Source organism: Vicugna pacos, chromosome 4 (assembly GCF_048564905.1).
Source record: "Vicugna pacos chromosome 4, VicPac4, whole genome shotgun sequence".
Classification (NCBI taxonomy): Eukaryota; Metazoa; Chordata; class Mammalia; order Artiodactyla; family Camelidae; genus Vicugna; species Vicugna pacos.
The window spans coordinates 43,537,046-43,558,324 of NC_132990.1; the positions used below are offsets into that span (position 1 = coordinate 43,537,046).

Sequence of the window (21,279 nt, forward strand, 5' to 3'; positions counted from 1 at the left end):
GGAACGATTACATACCTAGTCCTAAGTATTTGAATAACCCATTTGAGAAATAAACCTGAATAATAAACAATTGTTTTCTCCTTATAGACAAGCAGAATATAGCTTCATGTCGTCTGTCTGGGCAGCTTCTATGGGGCTGAACGCCGAGTACCAGAACCTACAGCTCCCCTTAAAGAAGTAACATACAGCAACGTGCTGCGTGTATCAACAAACTCTTCTGCAGTAAGGTCGAGTTCCCACCAGTTATGTCACCCACAGAGCTGGACATTGTCTTCGTTACCCAATTTACATGATGAATATAATGGTGAGTTACAAGTAGTATTTTCCCTTACGTTGAAAAGAAATATACATATCTGGAGGAAGCTCTAATTTGAAAAGATACATGCACCCCAATGTTCACAGTAGCACTATTTGTAATAGCCAAGACATGGAAATGACAGATGGTTGCATAAAGAAGAGGGGGGTGTATAATGGAATACTACTCAGCCATAAAAGAGAATTAAATAATGCCATTCGCAGCAACATGGATGGACCTGGAGATTGTCATTCTAACTGAAGTAAGCCAGAAAGAGAAAGAAAAATACCATGTGATATCTCTTACACATGGGATCTGAAAAAAAAGACACAAATGAACTTATTTACAAAAGAGAAACAGACTCACAGACATAGAAAACAAACTTATGGTTAGCAGAGGGGAAAGGAGGTGGGAAGGGATAAATTTGGACTTCAAGATTTGCAGATTCTAACTACTGTATATAAAATAAACAAGTTTCTACTGTATAGCACAGGGGACTATATTCAATATCTTGTAGTAACCTATAGTGAAAAAAAATGAAAATGAATATATGTATGCATATGTATGATTGAAACATTATGTTGTACACCAGAAATTGACACAACATTGTAAGCTGACTATACTTCAATAATAAAAATGCTCAAAAAAAGAGAAAAGCAATATACCGTCTGTATATGGTGTACACCATACAGTGGTGTATGTTTTCTATATACTATATGGTGTTTAAAGATAAGTTCCCAGAAGTTGTAACTCACAAAAAGAAGCAATGTCAAATTCTGTGAAAAGTATTTTCTATAATTAGGTCACTGAGTAAGGGTGACTTGCCATCAGAACTACCTTGATAAAGGATGCAGCAAATGGCTCTGCTTGGGGCTTTCTGAATTACCCACAATTGTCCTCACAGAGAAGCAAGTAACAGTTTCCTGTAGCAAGAACTTCAGGGGGCTGACGTGCCCACAGCTGTGACTCACCAGGGTGAGTAGCACAGGGCTCTGGCCATGTGTTCTTCATGTCCTCTACTTAGCTGCTCAGACCCACACTGACTGATTGCGGAACCCCAACTGCAGACTGCCCTCCACGATTCAGCCTTCTGGAAGAAATCCAGACGCTGCTCCCCCGGCTCTTTGTCACCAACCCCAAATCCTTCCCTGGACGTCTTCCCTAGACGTCCCAGCATGACAACCACACGGCTGCTCCCGACCTGATGCACTTAGAAAAGGTGAAAGATGAAAGACCAGGCTGTGTGGAGCTTGATGAATGAACACTTTGAAACGTTTGCTTCCACAATTCGCTTTTTTTCCCACTGAAAAGCCAGGGACTTCCAAGACTCAGTGCCAGAAAAGAAAGGGAGGGGCTAAAAAAAAACTGCACCTCCTGAAACATTTATCAAATTTACTCATTCAAATGCCCAGCAGTCTGACCAAACACACACAACTACTTATAGTTCTATCTCTCAAAATAGGACAGTTTGCTTCAAAGACGAGAGTCAGCTAAGAAGAACATTTGATGATGAAAGAAAAGAGTCTAGTCTATGTCAATGATTACTGTGTCAATGCTGTATTTTTTGGTTGCAAAAGTCATTATCAGCTCAAAGGTATATATAAACAAAATAATAAATTTCAATCGCTGGACCATCTTTAACTGTGGCAATCATTCACCCATAAAGGAACCAAAATTTGGCATGTTCCGTGGGAGCCAGTATCTCCTCCTCCACAGTGGATACCCGGTGGTAACATGTGACAAGGTGGCTTTGTAGCAAATGCACTTGAACTTGTTGAAATACTTGCTTCCTATAACATGCAGGCCACTACACTCCGTAAGTTTTCCTCTCACTTTCCTGGCCACTTTTCACTCTCATTTCTGGTCCTTCTCATCACCCTGGCTTCTACTCATTGGCCTGATTGTCACAGATTCAGTCCTTGAAACTCTTCTCCACATTCTTTCCAGCAATGACCTCAGCCAGTCCTCTTGAAACTATCTATACATCTTTTATTTCTAGCCCAGAACTCTCCTCTGAATTCCAGACTCTTCTAAAAGAAAGTCTTACCTGACATCTCCATTTGGGTACCTAGTAAGCATATCAAATTTACAATTCCCTAAACTAAACTCCTGATATCTGCCCCACCTCCACCAGCCACCATGTTTAAAATAACAACCACTACTCCCTGTGCTCTTTTCCCCCTTTCTCCCCATTATTTTTCTCCACCATGCCCACCACCATCTGGCAAAGGCCATACGTTGCTTGTTTATTTGTGTAATGGTCACTGCGCCTCTCAAGAATGCACATTCTATGAGGCAGGGATCTGTATCTGTTTTCCTTATTGATATATTGCCAGAGCCTGGCACGGTGCTGGCTGTACGGTAGAGGCTCCATAAATATTTGTTGAGTAAGTGAATATTTAAATAATGATGGTCAAAGCACTCCTCTGGGGAGATGATACATTTATGCCAGCGATGCTACCATTGCTCAAAATATCTTTATGGCAATAGTGAAGTAGGACCACCAGTTAGGAGGCTATTTTCAATAATCCTGGAGAAAGATGATGATGGTGTCAGTTCGAACAGGTGGTAGCAGAGGAGATACTGAGAAGTGATCGGCTTCTGTATATAATTTGAATAGAGATCCAATGGGTTGAGGTCAATGTTCACATCACATATGGAACCAGTCTCAGTATTTATGAGAGATCACTCCATTAAAAAAAGTAAAAATACAGTTGCTCTGCTAAATCACACACATTATTCACTAGTCCCAGAATCATATGACAGTTGGCTATTGCAGAAACCAAATTTCTACTTGAAAATGAAACAGAACCACTGAAGACGTTGAGAGTCTCCGAATGCAATTCCCTGTACAATGAAAGAATAACTGATTTGTATGAGCACGTTTTTATATTTGTGTGATTTGATCATCACAGCAATCCTCTGAGGTCTTTGTTATTATTAACCTCATTTTTCAGATGAAAGAAAGAAGGCTCAGAGAGGTAAGCCAGTTTCCTCAAGAGCTCCCAGCTGCAGAGTGAGAGGATGGAGCCAGGCCGGTTCACATGTGTTCTTGATGAATAAGAGCAAAGTATTAGGAGCAAAGGTACACGTTGCCTAGAAGAGGACACTCATTTGGAGCATTTCAGTATGTCTTGTCTAATCTTTCTCTTTCGACTTCACACTCATGTCTCATCAGGACAACTCTGGAGGCTGGGAGCCCTGCAGCAAACACAAGACGTAGCCGGGGCACCAGGGCCAGGTGTGTTTTCCCGCTGCTCAGGCTGGGAACGAGCCTCCTTTCAATGGCCAAGGCCCTAGGTCAGGTGGTGCGGTTCCTCCAGACGCTGTTTCCAGTGTCCCTGGGAGAAAACGTAGCTATTGCCATGGGGATCCGATGCTTTCCAGGGCTATGTGGCCAGCATTGTCTCGAGACAAGGAACTATTGTTCGGGTAGAAATAGAGCATGTTTCTCACTGGGGATTTGGGCTTGAATAAGGATTCACATTTCAACAATGCCTCCTTTTGTAAAAATGGCTGATTCCCGCCCCCCTCCCACCCCTCCAGGCTTATGTGTTTTCTTTTCAGACTCAGATTATGGCTTCTAACAACTGTTTCTCCTACAGTGTTTCTTAAGAATGTTAGGTATGTGTTCCTGGGTGTCAGGCACTCACGGAATAAACATGCCATTGCATATTAACATGAAGGCTTCGTGCTGTTCTGAGCAGACTCTGGGATGGCTATGGCAGAAAGGCCAGGGGCAGGAAGGGATGTATTTCCGGGTGGCAGTTGGCAGTTGGCAGTCATGGAAAGCAACATCTACTGTGACTGACGCTTTAGATACGTTATTCCAATTAATCCCCACAATCACCTGAGCAGATATTATGCAAGTTTTTACAAGCGGGGAACATAATTAGGTAACTGGAGCAAAATTACACAGCTGGGACCAGTTCCCAGATTCCACTCCAAATCTGTTCTCTGTCCACTTCCTGTTCCCTTCTCCCTTGCTGACCTTGGCAAATTTCATTTTTTTCTCAGACAAGCCACCAGGTGGGAAGAGTGCATGAAATGGTGCTTGTGAACGCTTCTGCCACAGGGCATGTCACATAATAGGTACTCAATAAAAATCACATTTTCTCCTCCCTGTCTCCTTTCTGCATCGTCTCACCTTACCTTTCAAATTTCTCTTTTTCTTCTTCTTCTCCCTCCTGTTTTTTCAGCTCTCACTTTCTTTTCACACTCATTTGCTTTTCTCTTTAGAAAAAGAAAACTGAAAGATCCCATTCCCAGCAACAACAAAAGCTTAAAAAAAATCACCTGGAATAAACCAACAAGAACTGCGAAGTCCACATGAAGAAAACGGTAACATTTTATTGAAGATACAAAAGAAGACCTGACTAGATGGAAAACTACACGGTTCTGGATGAAAGAGTTGATATTTCAAAGACGTCAATTTTGCAAATTACTCCATAAATTCAATGTAATCCCAGTACAAATCCTAACAGATTTGTTGAACTTGATAAGCTGATTTTACAGTTCCTGTGGAAGAGTAAACGCACAAAAACAAGCAAAAAAATTAAAGAAAAAAAATGAGGAAGAAACTGACTTTTCAGTTTTCAGAATATACCAAGTTTATGTAAATTAAAGAATGCTGTATTGATTCAGAATAAAGTAATGGGCAAATGGAACCAGAAAGAACAATTCAGGAACAAAGGGACATTTAGAATATAAAAAGGGAGCATTTCAAATCATAGCAAAAAGGAAAGACTTGAAAAATTGTATTGAGAGGGTTGGAAATCCTGAAAAGATTCATTTAGTTTCTAATATCACATCATACACACAAAATCCAAATGGATTAAACTCTAAACACTAACTGAAAAAAAAATCAGAAAGGAATTAGATTAAAATATAGTACATCAGTTTTTGTAATTTTAGGGGATGGTGAAGGCCTTCTCAGAAAGACACAAATTCCAGGCGCCATTAATGAAAAGATCTTATTTCAAAATATTAAAAGTTCTTTATGAAATAAGACACCAAAATAAAAGGCTCCAGTGAAAAGTCTTTGTAAAATATGTAAAACAAAGTATAATATATAAAATTTATTAAAAGCTCCCCAAATTATTAAGACATAAAATGTAAAACTGGAAAAAAGAAATGAAGAGATAATTCATTGAAAAATTAAAATATTAATAAAATATAGAAGATACTCAATCTCAAAAATAATAAAGGAAATGCAAAATAAACAAGATATACTTTATAACCCATCAGGCTGTTAACAATTCAATAGACTGACACCAGTATTATCAGGTGGAAATGGGCAATTTCATACACAGTTTGTAAGAGTGTAAATTGGTATAATCTTTTCTGATGACAACTTAGAACTACCTATCAAAATTTAAGATAAGCATATTCTTGGAGTTCTTAATTCCATTTCTAAGAATCGATTCTTCTGAAATATTCACAGATGTTCACAAAATAAAACACGGATAGTCACTGCAGCTTTATTTATAATAAAGAAAAATTGGAAAAAGACAGAAATTTCCCTCAATTAGAGAATGGTTAAATGAAATGTGGTTCATTTATACTGTGGAATACTATATGATGATTGAAAAAATGAGGCAGATTTTCATTTACTACTTAGCAGAGCTCCAAGACATATGGTCAAGTGAAAAAAAGCAGGATATCGTGTGCTGTGAGCGAGGGTTTGGTTTTTCACTTTTTTTCATATTATTTGTATTATCTGTAGTAAGCACATTTTGCTTATGTAAATAAGAACAAAAGGAATCTTACTTAACCTTACTTAATTTGATCCAAGTAACCACAGCAGTACTCCTCTTGTTCTCATGTATTCACTACGTTTCCTGGGCTACACTCTCCCAGGTCAGGGGTGGGTGGGTAACACTAGGGGCAAGAGGCTGGAGGCCCAAGAGAACAAAGCTGAGGCGATGCTGAACTTGAACTAGCACAAGAGAGGAACGCTTCTCCTCAACTCCCAGCAAAGGATGCAGCTATCAGCAAGAATCACTTACTTAATTCCCTCTTTTGGTCTGGGCTTCAGTGGAAGTCCTTCCAGCAATGGAATCGTGGTACCTGCCACCCAGCAGTGTGGCATCCACCTTCTGTTTCTTGGTAAACTCCCTTTGTCGCAGAGGTAAAACAGCACTGAGTATCTCTTGCCTCCTTCCCTTCTCCAAAACCTTCACCCTTGTTTAGCTGAAACTTTAAGAAAAAAAGGAAAACTTAAAAAAAATGTTTGTAATATAAACATACACTCATGAAGAGTATATTTTCGACTTTGCATCAAACGTTTTTTTTTTTTTTCTGGAAAAATTCCTTTAGAAAATTCAAAAGAAAACTACCATCGTTTATCACAAAATCATTATTCTCCTACAATACTTCTTTGCCTATGTATTTTTTCTAGTTATTTTATACTCTTGGAACCATTTTCAAAATATTTATCTTCCATTAGGTTTTTCATCTTCTAATTATGTTGCACTGTTTTCAGATTTTTTTCAGATGAGTATATTGGTTAGCCTAAGGTTCACATGACCGCAAGCAAGAACTAAAATTTTAAGTGATCCGAAAAATATGAAAGCAGGATGGATAATTTTGCACATACTGAAGAATACCAGAGTACTTGAGCATTTCTAGTAAAATGAACTCTGGTCTGAAAATCAAGAGACCTCAGCTCTGCAAATCAATACCAGCCGTTACATACAACCTTGGACAAGGGTGTGTCCTCTTGGATATTTTACAGATAGATGAGTTTCTTTACCTGTAAAGTGGACTGGGTAACAGAATTGTAAAACTCCCTTCCACTGATGAGATTCAAAGATTTCCACTGATGCTTGGGCATGTAGCACAATTAGAAACAACAGTAGCAACAACATTAATAGGTACCATTCCAGGTGTGCTTACCGAGTGCGGAGAAACAGGCTATGTGCTTCATATATATATATCATCTTGTTTGTTCTTATCACTGCCATTTGAGGTTGAAATTATTTCCTCCATCTGTAGGTGAAGAAACAGAGACACGCGTCATTTTAAGGCTCTCCCTGCATTACACCATTACTGCTGCTGGGTGCAGAGAGGGAGGAGAGGAGGTTGGCGAGATGAGACCTTCAAAAATCCCTTGTTTCAGAAAGTGACTATGGCTCAAAGCTTCTTCCATTCCCAAGACTGTTCAGTTGTGGATGGGGCAATGAATTTCCATACTAGGCTGGAAATTTATAGCTGTGAGGGCATCCAGAAATTTTCCACTAAGATGAGAAATGATGTGTGTGGCCGAAGACAGATGAATCTCCCAGTTGAGCCTTACAAAAGACACTTCCAGGCCAGGTTCCTTGGCTGGCCGGATGCCTGAGATTCACTTATTGTGTGATTAAGTGACGGTCTTATGTTTCCAGAGCTAATGATTCAAAAGCTTTCTGTGATGTTAAGCTGAGACACGTGGAAAAACAAAAGGCAATTAGAAGCAATCAAAGCATTCAGAAATTAAGATTCAATTTCTGCATTTGCTAAACTCTTCATCAAGGAAATCAGTAAAAAATTTTTAAAGCCCTGAATATCATACACAGAGAATTAAAACAGCAATCAGTTTTAAAATGTACACATGCTTCCCAGAATGCTTAGAACATTTAGGTCTGAGCCATTTTTCACTTGACTTATTATGTTGCATTTTTTCAGACATGAACACTCTCTTGAGTGATATTTATCTTTCAGTTTTGACAGCTGAATGAATGGACATGTAACTCCATGAATGCCAAAAACACCCTTATAAGCATCACAGAATAAAAGCCACACCGAGCTATTTATACTCTTTTAGTTACATTTTGTTTAAAAATATAGGCACCGGTGGCTGTGGCAGTGGGTAGTGACAGTGGAGGCAGGGAGGGGAGAGGAGAGAAGCAAGGTAGAGTTGGGTGAAGCCCCCTCGCCTGCCTTCAGACAGGCCGGAGGGAACTGCTGTGGACTAAGGGGAGTGGAGGCACCAGGCAGAGCTGTCTGCTCCCCCACCATCCTGCTGTCCCATCTCTCTCACCTTGGCCTCGAGATACTTTGAGCCTAAGTTACTCTCCCAGTAACTCAGGCCTTGGCTTCCTGGGAGTGATTGTCACCTCTTGGACCTGGACTTCCAAAAGACTGGTGTTACCTGTTTCCTAGAGCTGCTGTAACTAAGTACTCAAAACTGGGTGGATTAAAATTAAACGTTTATCGTTTCAAAGTTCTGGAGGCTAGAAGTCTGAAATCAAGATGTCAGCAGGACCATGCTCTCATAGTTTCAGTTCTGGAATTTCCAGTTTTTTCAAATCACTTTTGTTTTTAATTTCTTCTTATTTATTCCCTCATTGTGTTTATTTTCCTTTTAAACTTTGACCTTGCTTTAAATCTTCATTTGCTCATTCACCATCTCTGATTTTTCTAGGTATTTTTTTACTGATTGATATTTTTCCTCATTATAAGCTAAATTTTCCTGTTTCTTCACATCTAGAAATTTTTTATTGGATGCTAGATATTAGCTGATATTTCTTAAGTATCTAAATTCTGTTGTCTCCTTTATAGAGTATTGGGCTTTGTACTGGAAGGCAAGCAATTTACTTGAAAATTAGCTTAATCTTTCCAAGTCTTCTTTATAAGATTTGGCAAAGTCTAAAGTGGCTTTTTTCCTCCTAGTGCTAGATTAGACATATTCCTAAATTGTGGCTTTTAACAGGTCTCTACTATATGCTCTAGGTACTCAATAAGTTCTCTCTACTCAGAGAGTACTGATCAGTACTCAAACACCTCCCATCCCTGTGCCATCCTTGGAGGATGCACATCACAGCACTCTGGTAGTTGTTCTTTCTCTGGTAGTAATTCCCTTTGGCCTTATAAAGTTTAACTCTGTTAATGAATAGCCTCGTATTTATTCCATATTCAAGGGATCTGCTATGCAGATTTCTGGATCTTCTCTACATAGCTTTGTTCTCTACATTAGCCTTCCAGGCAAATTCCCGCCACCTCCGGATCCCTGAATGCTGGTCCTGTCTCTTCACTTCATTGAGATTACTATGCTCTGCTTGGTTTACCCATCCCAGCACCACCATGTAGAAAGCCTGTCCATCCAGAAATTCAAGGCGTTTATGGACCTCATTTCATTTGTTTCCATTTTCTCAGGGGCCACATTCTCTCAGTCCTGACAGGTCTATTGAATAGTGTCTAAAAATAACTAATTACATGTTCATTTTTTTTTTCACCTTAGTAATATTAGTCAGGTACCAAGTGCCTCATCACACTAGAAATTTAGATTTTTACTGGTGAAAACCCTCCCCCTATGTTAGATCAAGAAATCTCCATCCAGTACTTGAACAAAATCTGGGTGCTGGTAAGAGTTCTGGAAGTAGGCCAGTGGTATGCGGATTTAGGGAGATAGTTGTTGCGGAGGGGGTCATTGTGTTTTTCATTATAGATAATCCTGCTTTATTCTGTGATCACTTTTCAGGTTTTCCTCTTTTCTTTTCTCTTTTACTGTAATGTGTACATTGAGGAGTTACTTTGCTTGTCCTGCTCAGGATTTATTGTTTTTCTCTCATTTGAGAATTGATGTGTTTCATCAATTATTGAAAATTCCTCCTTATTAAATAAGCAAATATTGCCTCTTATCCATCATTCTCTTTATTTTCTTCTTTTGGAGAAATTAGATATGAATTAGACCATTTCATTCTATCATTCTTTTTTGTATTTCTCTTATTGTAGATTTCACTTTGCATGATTTCTCAGATCTTTAATCTATTTCACTAATTGTCACTTCAGCTGTGTCTCATCTGCTGTTTAGCCGGTTCAATAAGTTTGTAACTTCCGTATTTACATTTTTCACTTCTAGAAAAATTATTTGGTTCTTTTCCAACATGCTTGTTTTCTTCCTTTCTTTCTTCCTCTTTCCTTCCGTCCTTCCTTTCCTCTTTCTTTCTTTTTCTTTTTCTTGGTACAATCAGTTGATTTGATCTGGGCTGTAAGTAAGAAGGCCCATTGTAAACTGTTAAAAGTGTAAGAAGTTTATCCCATATAACAGAAAATGCAGAGACTGGGGAGCTCCATAGTAGTCAGATTCAGTGGATCAGTAATATCATCAAGGATCCAGGATCTTTCTGTGTTTCTGCTTTCCATCCTAAGTATTTGGCTTTTGTCCTCAGCCTTTCCCCTTATGGTCACAAAATGACTACAGCAGCTCTAAGCACCTCATTCTCATGCAGATTGTCCAGTGGCAGAAAGGAGAATACCCCTTCAAATATCCCTTTATTTGCTCAATGAAGACTGTCAAAAGCAGCAGGTTTTCCCTTGTGTCTTGTTGATCAGAATTGAGCCACATGCCCTTCTTAAATTGGAAGACAATGGGATATGTATGTATATGTATGACTGGGACATTATGCTGTAAACCAGAAATTGACACAACATTATATAGTTGAAGTATAGTCAAGCGATTATACTTCAACTAAAAAAAAAGTGTTAGGTCCTCCCAGGCTCCTCTTTCCTCTCTGTTTGGTAAAAATACATGTTAGGATGATTTCCAATGTTTAGAAATAAAAAACATGTACAGTAAAAAAAAAAAAGGAAGAAGGAGGAAAAAAAGGAAGAAGGAGAAAGAAAGGAAGAAAGAAAGGAAGGAAGGAAGGAAGGAAGGAAGGAAGGAAGAAAGAAAGACAGAAAGAAAGAAAGAAAGAAAGAAAGAAAGAAAGAAAGAAAGAAAGAAAGAAAGAAAGAAAGAAAGGAAGAAAGGAAGAAAGAAAGGCAGAAAGGCAGAAAGGCAATGGAATTACCATGACTGATTAATACCAATTATAATTTGGCACCTAAGGCTGAGGAGAAGCCCAGAATCCCCTGATACATATGGCTGCTTATGATGTAAACAAAAGTAACACTGAGCAATAAGAAGGAAATTTGGAGGAATTGCTATTTGGTACACAATCAACAATATCTGCCATTGTATCTATTCATTTAGAATAATCTAATTCTGTAAATATTAGTAAATAAATATTTATTCCAAAGAATTGTTCAGATTGTTTTATTTTTTATATTTTCAGGGTCATAAGGGACATCTGCCGACTGTCTCAGAGTTGATCACTTCCTCATGTGCCTTGAAATTTTCTGATAATGAGCAAATCTTCATAGGGGACTTTTTTTCCCTGTAGGGAGTTTTATACAGAATTGTAAAAGTGGTCTATGGTTTTGTTTGTTCAAATGTTTGCTTCAGCTGTGATTCCCAAGAGTTTTCACTGAGACCTGTTTTTACATTAATATTTCAGTGTGGGAAATGCTGTATTAAATGTGTAATATAAATGTTAATTCCATGTTATGCATGGTCCAGACATGAGGCTTTGACATCTTACAGAGACATGTTTGATTTCTAGCTTGAGGCTCATGGAGTCAAATCCTCTTTTTGGCTTCCCAGAACCAGTGGGCATGGTTTTTTTAGTTTTCCTTTTCTAGAAGTGGCAGCCCTTCCAGAGACCTGTTTTTTTCCGGGATTTATCCTTCTCAATCAGGCTGTTTTGTTGCACACCTCCAGGGAATGCCATTCATGTGGGAACTGTCGTTCTGCCTGTATTTGCATTGTGCTCTGTTTCCTCTAGGCTGGTGGGAGCTCAATTCCAAATGTGCAGCCCAGAGAGACCAGGTTTCATCAGAGCTCTCCCCTTTGTTTTGAGCTCTGGTAAGTGCTTAATTTTTTATTCATATTCTGACCAGCAGTTTAATGTGCTTGTGGTTGAGGGAGGGGGGTCTATATTAGTTCAGTTTACCCTGTTACTTCAACATTTTATTTATAAACATTTATTATAGCTTTATTTTTCACTTTTATATTTGAATCGACTTAAATTTTTTTCAGATGATAACTAGGAGTATGGATGTTTAGAAAAGCTACTAAGTTGTGTCTGTTGATTTTGTATTCTGCTTATCTTACAGAACAAATACCCTTTTATGTTATTGATTTTCTTACATTTTATCCATATGCAGTCATATTGCCAGCAAATAATAATGTTGCCTTACTTATATGTAAACCTCTTACCAGTTTTACTTTCTTCTTTTATTGCTTTGTTTACATTTGCTATGACGAACAGTCGTGGTATTAGTGACCACCGTGCCAAACTTTCAGAGATGATTCTGAGTCACTGTGTTTTTTTTTTTTTCATCAAGTTATAGCAGGTAAGGAGACACTGTCCAGATTTCCTTTCAAGGAAGGGAATCTGTTGTTACAGCTCTCAGTTCTTTCAGGGTTTCCCTCAGCTACAGAGAGCTGCCTCAGCCAAGAGCATACCCTTCCCAGGTTGCCCCAAATCCAGTGATTAATCAAGGCAGGGGTAAAATGGTCCAACCCTTTGGGTCTAATGCAGGAGACTGCTGACAGGCCTCTCTCTGCCCAGTCTTCCTGTCTTCTCCCTTCCACAGGGATTCATCCTGAGAAAACACCCTGCACATTGAAATCTGTGTTGCTGTCTGTATCTTTGGCTACATTCTTATTGACCGTATATGGACTTCTCATAATCACTTATTTCTAATTTATTTCTAATTTTAACTTTTAAAATCTCTAAAGCAAGACTCACTTTTAAAACTTTCTTTATTCTAGTTGTGTGACAAACACACACATATAGCTACCTTTTAATATTAATTAAATGTTTAAAATTTAATTATGATCAAAGAATACAATCTAGTACATTTCTCTAGAATTTATTGAGATTTCATTTGTGATCTAATATTTGGTCCAAAGCTATTTATTATTCACAGCTCTTAGAAAAAATGTTATTTTCCTTTCATTGGGAACATAGTTAACAATATATCTATTAAGTCATTCTTACTGATTGGATACTTAAATTTGCAAAGTTTTGTATTCTTAGTTAAATTCTGAGTATTTGGTTTGCCAAGGACAATAGAGTTATGATACAGTTTGCCACTGTCATCATGCATTTTTAATTTTCTTTTATCATTATAGCCGTATTCCCTTTAGGTTTATGTTATTGAGGCATAAAGATTTATAACTCTTTTATTTTCTTGGAGGATTTTACCTTTTCTCAATAAACACTTCTTAGTTTAACCTACTTATTTACTTTTTAACTCTGGTAGGTTTAACTAAATATTATCATATGCCTTATTTTTATTAGTCTTTACTTACCATGACTTTGCCCTTCCTTTTATTTTAATCCTTCTGTTTTGTTTGTTTTCAACAGGGTGTTTTAAACTCCTTTTGAAAGGCAGTGTCTTTTAATATGGACATTTTACTCCTGTGTGTGACAGGCTACATCCATCTTAGGTCTGTATATCTTGGCCTGGAACAGCAAGGAAATTAGAAAAAGATAAGATAGGAATCATTTGGCATAAGTAAGAGTTTGTCTTTTCACAGGAAGTTAGAAAATTTGGCGTAGCCCATTTGACTGTATTTCGAAAGAGCGACCACGTCAATCTATAGTTCGGACAATTGGCCAGGGACAAAGACATCTGGGAAAGAGACCTAACCTAAGGAGCTTTCTGAAATGGTCTTTCTCAGAAGGTGTGCTCTTCGAGTTGTGGGAGTAGCCTGAGCAGCCTTGTAACCTTTCTCTCTTCTACTTCCAAGGCCAGAAACTAGAATTGCAAATAAGTTAGTTAAAAAAATACAGGTATGAGGGTGAGTGTACAGCTCAGGGGTTGAGCATGTGCTTAGCATGCATGAGGTCCTGGGTTCAATCCTCAGTACCTCCATTAAAAAATAAATAAATAAATCTAATTATCTAACTGCCCCCCACCAGAAAAAAAAAAGAATTAAAAAGTGTGCAAAGTCAGTAAGACAGATCAAAAAACAGTTCATGGTTTCAAAAAAATTTTCAAAAAATACGTTTATGTAGAATGTGGTCAGAGTCTGAAGTGAGAGTCAGAGTAGAAAAGAGGTCAGGATAACAAGCAGTTTAAACAAAAAACAACCCCCCACAGAAATTATTTTAAGACAACTGCAATATTATCAGTCCATTTTTAGGGCTCTGCCAAGTTTCCAAAAGCCTCATTGTTGCTGTTGAAGCATCTGACAGAAAATACTAAAGTAAACCAGTTTGTTAGAATTGTTCCTTTCCCCTCATACTGTTTATATCTGTTGCCCCATGTTCTCCAGTTTCAGACTGACAAAAGGCTGCTGGGAGTAACTCATAAAGACTAAGGACTTGGCCTCTTTGTTTTGTTTTGTTTTCACACTGACCAAAAAAAAAAAAAAAAAAAGGCTGCTGAGTACAGATTCAAATAGCTCTGTATGGTTGAGTGCTTTTCTGTGTTCATGGATGCCTGAGGCCTGTTTATTTTGGGAGGCACACTGGCATTCATTTCCACTAGAAAGTAGCAGAAGGAAGCCAGATCCTTTTTTCCCACAGAAGGGGAGCAAAAAATATTAAAAAAAATTTTTTTAGAAAGGATGATCAGTGATAAGCAAGAACATGTCAAGGAATAATACATATTTTGTTTTAGGAACTTTGGAAGTGCTCAGTGCTTGGGAAATCAGGAAATGGCAATTTGAAAGTAATCTATTTCTAAATCTCAGGGGTGGTACTGTGAACCTATCCAAAGGTCTGAGGTCTAAATGTAACAGAAAGGGGAAATGAAAAATAAGGAACGAGAAGAACCCAGTTTAGAAAGGAGACAGCCTATTCCGCTGAAGAAACATGGGACCTAGATCTTGTACTGGGCAGCAGACATTTTCATGCAGGGTTGTTGGAATTACCAATAGATTCCCAAGTGGAAGATCAGTAAAGAACTGAGTCACCTAGGGCATTAGATATGAAAGAACACGGGATGCCCAATTTGTAGAGGATTGACCTATTATTTCTTTCTGTGTTTTTTATTTTATACAGCCACCTTTCTAAGCTGAAGAAACTGATGGCTCCAGTGTGATTTCATTAATGGGTATTTCTTTGACACTCTCACCTACATGGTTATAAAAATAAAAGAAGTTTTCAGAACTTCTTTTCAGAGGACTTTTCACGCTTTTTCAGAGAAAAGACAAAGTTCTTAGTCACTAGGTGCTTGAACCCCAGATCAAAAGAACCGATCTAAACTCCTAACCAAAAGTAAGATGGACATACGACTTACGTCAGCTCATGTGACCTCTAGCTATGGAGAATGGCTGTCTGGTCTCCATCCAAGTTCCTCAAACAGGCTAGGATTGCAGTAGTTAATCTCTGAGACCCAGTTCCATGGAGACTGATACACCTACCTCCTACGCCAGGTCTAGATCTATTCAAGTAAATTGACTTAACAATCCCTCTTTGAGTAATCTATCCCATGGAAGTAAAAGCACAAATATTTAAGTCCCAAAATGTTCATTGTAGCAATATTTATAGCACTCACAAGACTGGAAACAATCAATGGCCTTTATTAGGAATGATCAAATGAATGCTGGTACTTCTGTCCTGTGGAATATTATACAGCTATATTTAAAAGTGGGTTCAGTCCCTATTTATTGATGGTAAGTATAGTAGCTAGAACTTTTAGAATGTTTACTATGTATTTGTCAGCTCTGTGCTGTACATTTTATCATCTTAAATAATGAGAACTATTATTTCTCCTACTTCATTTTATAGATAAGAAAACTGAGCACAAAGGTAGTTAAATAATTTTCCAAAGATATCAGAGCTAGTTAGCAAGGAGTCAGAATTTAAGCCTAATCAGTTTGACTCCATAATCTGTGCTTTTTATCCCTGTACTAGCTTACAAGTTGCAGAGAAATGGAAAGTAAGACAATGTGAATAATAACAAACAATATGAAAAACTACATAATGTGTCTCTGTGTTTGTATAAAGTTGTATGAACATGAAGAAGAGCATGGAGCGATACAACCAGACATGAACAGGGGTTACCTCGGGGAGCCAAGTGTGGTGGGGATGGATGGGATGGGAGAGCTTATTAACTTTTTATTTATACATCTTTGCATTATTTTCTAGGTTATAGACACCACATCTAATAGTTGTATCTCTAGTCTAACTGATAAAGTTCTTTGTGTATCCATAATACATTCCAGGATTCCTTCATTTATCCGAAGAACACTTACTGAATCTCTGCTATAGGGCAAGCACGAAGCCAGGCACAGGGACGTAGACATTAAAGGTATCTACAGGCACTTCAAGGAAACAGACAAGTAGAGCATGTCATTAAGTGTTAGGATAGCAGTAAAAAAGAATAATAATCGGGACAATTAATGGTAATGGTAATGGTTAATGGTCATCCTGAAATGTTTCCCCCCAAAGCAGGACCAGACAGCCTTAGCTTAGCAATGTCCTACAATCTTAACTTCACTACTATCGCCTCCTAGTATAAAGTAAAGCAGGAATCAGCAAACTATCACTAGCAGACCAAACCCACCTACCACTTGTTTTTTTAAATAAACTTTTACTGGAATACAGCCCCACCTGTTGGCTTATGTGTTATCTGTGGCTCCTTTCACACTATGGTGGCAGAACTGAGTCACTGTGACAATGGCAAAACCTATGGCCCACAAAGTAAGGGATGTTTTCTGTCTGTCTCTTTACAGAAAAAGTTTGTAGACCTCTCATAGAGTATTGAAATCTGAATGGTCTACATCCACACTTGTTATCAGTTCTCCTTCATTTCCTGTTTTCTTTCCTTTATTATTAAAGATATCCCCCACTTCAAAAGTTTGCTTTAAGCCGTTTCACTTTTACGAAAGACCTATATTAGTTCCTGTTTTCCTTTACAGAAAAAATCTGAGGACTTTGCAAAAAAAAAAAAAAAGCAAAAAATGAAGAGTGTCAGTGTTTGTCTTGCAGGGATCCCTGATAGAGGCAGAGGTAGCGTGTACTCTGAGTACTGAGAGTGGCACCACCAAGCTTTTTCCCAGAGAACTACACTCAGCATCTCAGCATCAAGGCACCATAGCTTTGAACTACGTCTGTGAGCCTCTGCGCTTCATCTTGACTTGTTTTGAGCATATGTTAGCAAGATGTATCTTAAGGTAACTGCCTCTTCGCATTCTGTCACTCAAAGCAAGAAATTCACCTTCTATTCTATTTTCCATCCTTTATGCATAATCACGATGTTCAGACTGGCTCACCAGAGTTTATACCTCAAGTCTATGTAAAACAACAAAGAATACCCCCAATCTGCAAAATGTGAATTTTCTCCCATTTAATTTGCTAGAGAGAAACTGAAGTCCTAAAACAAATCCCTGCTCCTTTTGTTGAAATTAAAGTCTGAAAGATATTATAGTCCATTATTCTCACCATCCTCGTTTCTTATTTTGTTCACTCTTGGCCAGTTGGAATTGGTGCATTCACATGGCATCTCAATTCCTTTTTTTCGCAGTGGTGGCCTGGAACATCTTCCACTGGGACGGGTGGAGCTCCCACAAAGCCCTCTAAAATTAGATTAATTTAGACCCACTGGTCTCAACGCTCTGGTTTTCTGAAATTTGTAGGGTCAGTAGGACATACAAGAACATCAATGAATCAGCCTACATTCACAAACCACATGTGAATACCAGTTGTGACAGCAGTTTATTCCCAAGCAAAGTTATGTCTCTAGATCCCAGCATATGGTATGATCCAGACTGCATTGCTGTTGTCAGTCAAAGAACATAACAGAGACAATGTTTTCTTAGGGAAAGGTGGGTAGGCAAAGAAACAGGAGACAGAAAAAATAGAAAACATGTTTCATATTCTTCCTGTTCTGAATACAAGACCAACACCCAATTTTATGAGATGATCACATTCCTTTTTGAGTTTTGAAGCAAATCTGATTCTTGGAGGCACAGTGTTTGGGTACAAGTTTTTAAATTTCCTTTTTAGCTCTTAGATTTTTAATAATCTCACTGAATTTCTTTCTCTATATCAACTTGACTAATAAGGGTTTTCATTTCTCTTTAAATGTCTGTTTGAAACAAAATCACCTTTCATGCCAACCCCTAATCCCATCCCACCACAGCTGAACCCACAAACTTAGCTCACAGCTATGATTTGAGCTTATGAAATGAACAAGTTAGAAGCACTGTGAGGCAATATGCTGGTGGAGACCATGATGGTGAGGGCCAGGGTAGTGATTTCCAGGACCTAAGTACAAGCCACATGAATCCAAAGCTGAATTCCACAGTGAGTTCCCTTTTCTTGTATCTTCTTCAAAATAGCATAAAGAGAAACTAGATTTGGAACCTCCATTCTAGTGCTACCCACCCATGCCAAGCACTAAGAATTTGAATTCCAAATGTTTCCCTCTAGTGTTCTCTAGTCCTCAGGACTCAAAAGGCTTTTACAGTTTAAAATGTGACTGGCCCACGGTCATGACTAAGTAATACAATGAAGGGGAACACAAGCTCTAGTAACAACAACAAATTACCCCAGTACCAGGACCTAAAACACCTGTATATTGAAGCTCTGTCTTGAGATGAACATTTTCTGACTCTAAAAGGACCTCTTTTCCTGAAAATCTAATATTAACTCAAGTTACAATGTCAGCTGTCACAGGGCACCAAAAACCTCCCTACATGGTACTTTGGCCTAAATACCAGTTCTTATGAAGATACCTACATGAGCAGACACTGGATATCATTTAGTACCGGTTTGGGGAAAGTGGGGTTTCATATGCTAATACTACTTCCAAGTATCCAACAATCCTGTCCCAGTGCTCACCTCTCCTCCTTGTGGGATTTCAAGCCATATATGTGCAAGAAGCAATAACCAAATGGGAAATAACATAACCCTTTATTAATAGCAAGAGACACATACAACCATAAACTTACACCTGTGTATTGCAGGCCTGAAGGTGTGCCACCATAATTCAAAAACCCTAAGGGATTTCTGGAGGATACAAAACAGAGGGAATGGACTGATGGCAAAAACTCAACAGAAATGAACAATTCTCAACTTCATATGAGAAAGAAGGAAATGTTATAAGAACCCTGAAATATGCCCAAGCTCAAAAATAGAGTTAAAGAAAGAGTTGCTAATGGAAAAATTAATTAAACTCAATAAACAGAACTAATTCTCACAGAAGTTGAGTCAATACAGGGAACAGAAGAAGAATATAGCTGGTAATATGAAAGAGATTTGACAGGATATTTTAACAAGGGAAAAAATTTGCTGTGAATTAATAAGCACTTAGGAATTTTGGAAATTCAAAATACAATTCCTGAAACATAAAACTAAACTCAGTGGAGGGCTGAATAGCAGAATGGACCCTACTGAAGACAGAATTAGTGAGCAGGAATATCTACTACTTTATTCTTGCAGAATATGCAGAAGAAAAAAGAAGAAAGCATTAGAAAAAAGAGAAAAGACACAGAGGTCTTTTCCTGGGTCTGTAAAGTCTCAGTTTCAGGAAGAATTGAATGAAGAAAAAAATTAAAGAATAGAAAATATTTTGTGTTGGAAAAAGCCTTGAGCATTCAGATTAGAAAGGTCTGTCTACCAGATGGTGAGGAAGAAAAATAATTTTTAAAATATCTATAAAAGTCCTAGTAAAACTTCAAACACAAAATGAATATACTAAATTACTCAGAGAGAATAAAAAAGTGTAACAGAGAAAGAGCCAGACTGACTTCAAACTTCTCATCTGAAACACAGGACACAAGAGTTTGAAAGAATAACATCTTTAAGTTTCTGTGGGAAATTCTGACCTAGTGTTCTCCATTATTCTAAATCAGTATTTAAGAGTAATGGCAGAAGAAAGGTTTTCCATAAAACTCATCATCATAAAGTCTTTAATAAAGATTTAAGCAAGAGTGTATTCCAGAAAGAATAAAATATAACCTGAGAAGAGGAATATATGGAATAAAAGAAGTAATAGGGAGTAAAAAATACATCATTATATCCAAAAAAATTGTTGATACTAAGGCCGTATAAGTGAATGTTAAGGTTTACAGCCAATGAAAATAGAAGCAAAATATAAATAAAATTTGATAATCTAGACCTAAATTTGTAGATTATTTCAGAAAAACATGAAAGAGCTCAGAAGAAACGCTGGAACATTTTGCAGTGTAGGGTCAAATTGGGAAAATTAGAGAGATTATAAATCCTGAAGAGTTTTGATTCTGACAGAAGAATGTAAGTTAAAATTGTGTTAGAGTTGGACTGTTTATCACCTTTCTAAGAAAAATTCTGAAATCTGAAACGCACCTAGCCAAAAAGGTTGCAGATAAGGAGTTGTGGACATTGTAGTAATTTAAGAAGGTGTGGCAAAGAACTTTTGCTTTCATAGTGCATAAGTGCTATGTTCTAGATAATATTAAATCTTGCTTACAAGATAGAGTTCTTAAACTGAATAATAAAAAGCTACCCAAACGAAAGCAGAACTCTATTGTTTAAAAGACCACTAGATCAGTATTTCTCGAAGTGCAATCTGGAGACTACCTGCATAAGATGCTCTGAAATGCCTCTTACAAATTCTGGGGCCATACTGCAAACTTTCAAAATTAGTTTCTGCGGGTTAAGGTCTGAAATTTAGGTTCATCTTCCTTTGAACTCTCAAAGTTCTTTGTCTATAACTCTCTGTGTCATTTACCTCTCTCTGCTTTGAGCTTTTTTTATGCATTTATGTCTTCCCCATTATAAGAGTCAAAAGTCATGAAGGCAGAGACTGTCCCTGAATACCCTGCGGGACACAGGACACTGCCTTTCACAGAGATGTGCACCATCATATGCAACTGTGTTTATGTTTCTTCACAGTATTTTTACCTGTCATAGTGCAAGAGGAATTAATCTACTCAAACAGAACTCTGTGTAAATAAAACTATTTTAATAAATTTTTGAGAATGAAACTCTTTTGTGTCCTTTATTTAAAAAAAGATAGAGGGGGGAACATTCCCTCACCATCATCACTCTCCATTAAAATGTGAGTTGTTTATTTAAGCATCTATAAACCTAATGCACCATTACAATGAATATAAATAGTACATAATATTTATAAAGGACGGTGTGTCTCTCTCTACATATATATATATATCTAATACAAGGAGACATAATTTCGAAAAATAAGCACGGAAGCATTCTCCACAAGAAATGCCACAC

General features: G+C 37.7%; 1 long non-coding RNA gene across 3 annotated transcripts in view; it reads right to left on the reverse strand.

Annotated features, from left to right (window-relative positions):
- Positions 1-4,619: 4,619 nt before the first annotated feature.
- LOC107033495 (uncharacterized) overlaps positions 4,620-21,279 on the reverse strand; it is a 43,566-nt gene continuing 26,906 nt past the window's right edge. For 2 of the 3 annotated variants that reach the window (XR_012072051.1, XR_012072053.1), the window contains exons 2-4: positions 13,419-13,572; positions 7,193-7,285; positions 4,620-6,493 (exon numbers count right to left, since the gene is read on the reverse strand). This is a non-coding gene — a long non-coding RNA (uncharacterized lncRNA). The remainder of the gene's footprint in view (positions 6,494-7,192; positions 7,286-13,418; positions 13,573-21,279) is intronic. The other variant, XR_012072052.1, reaches the window with a different exon arrangement.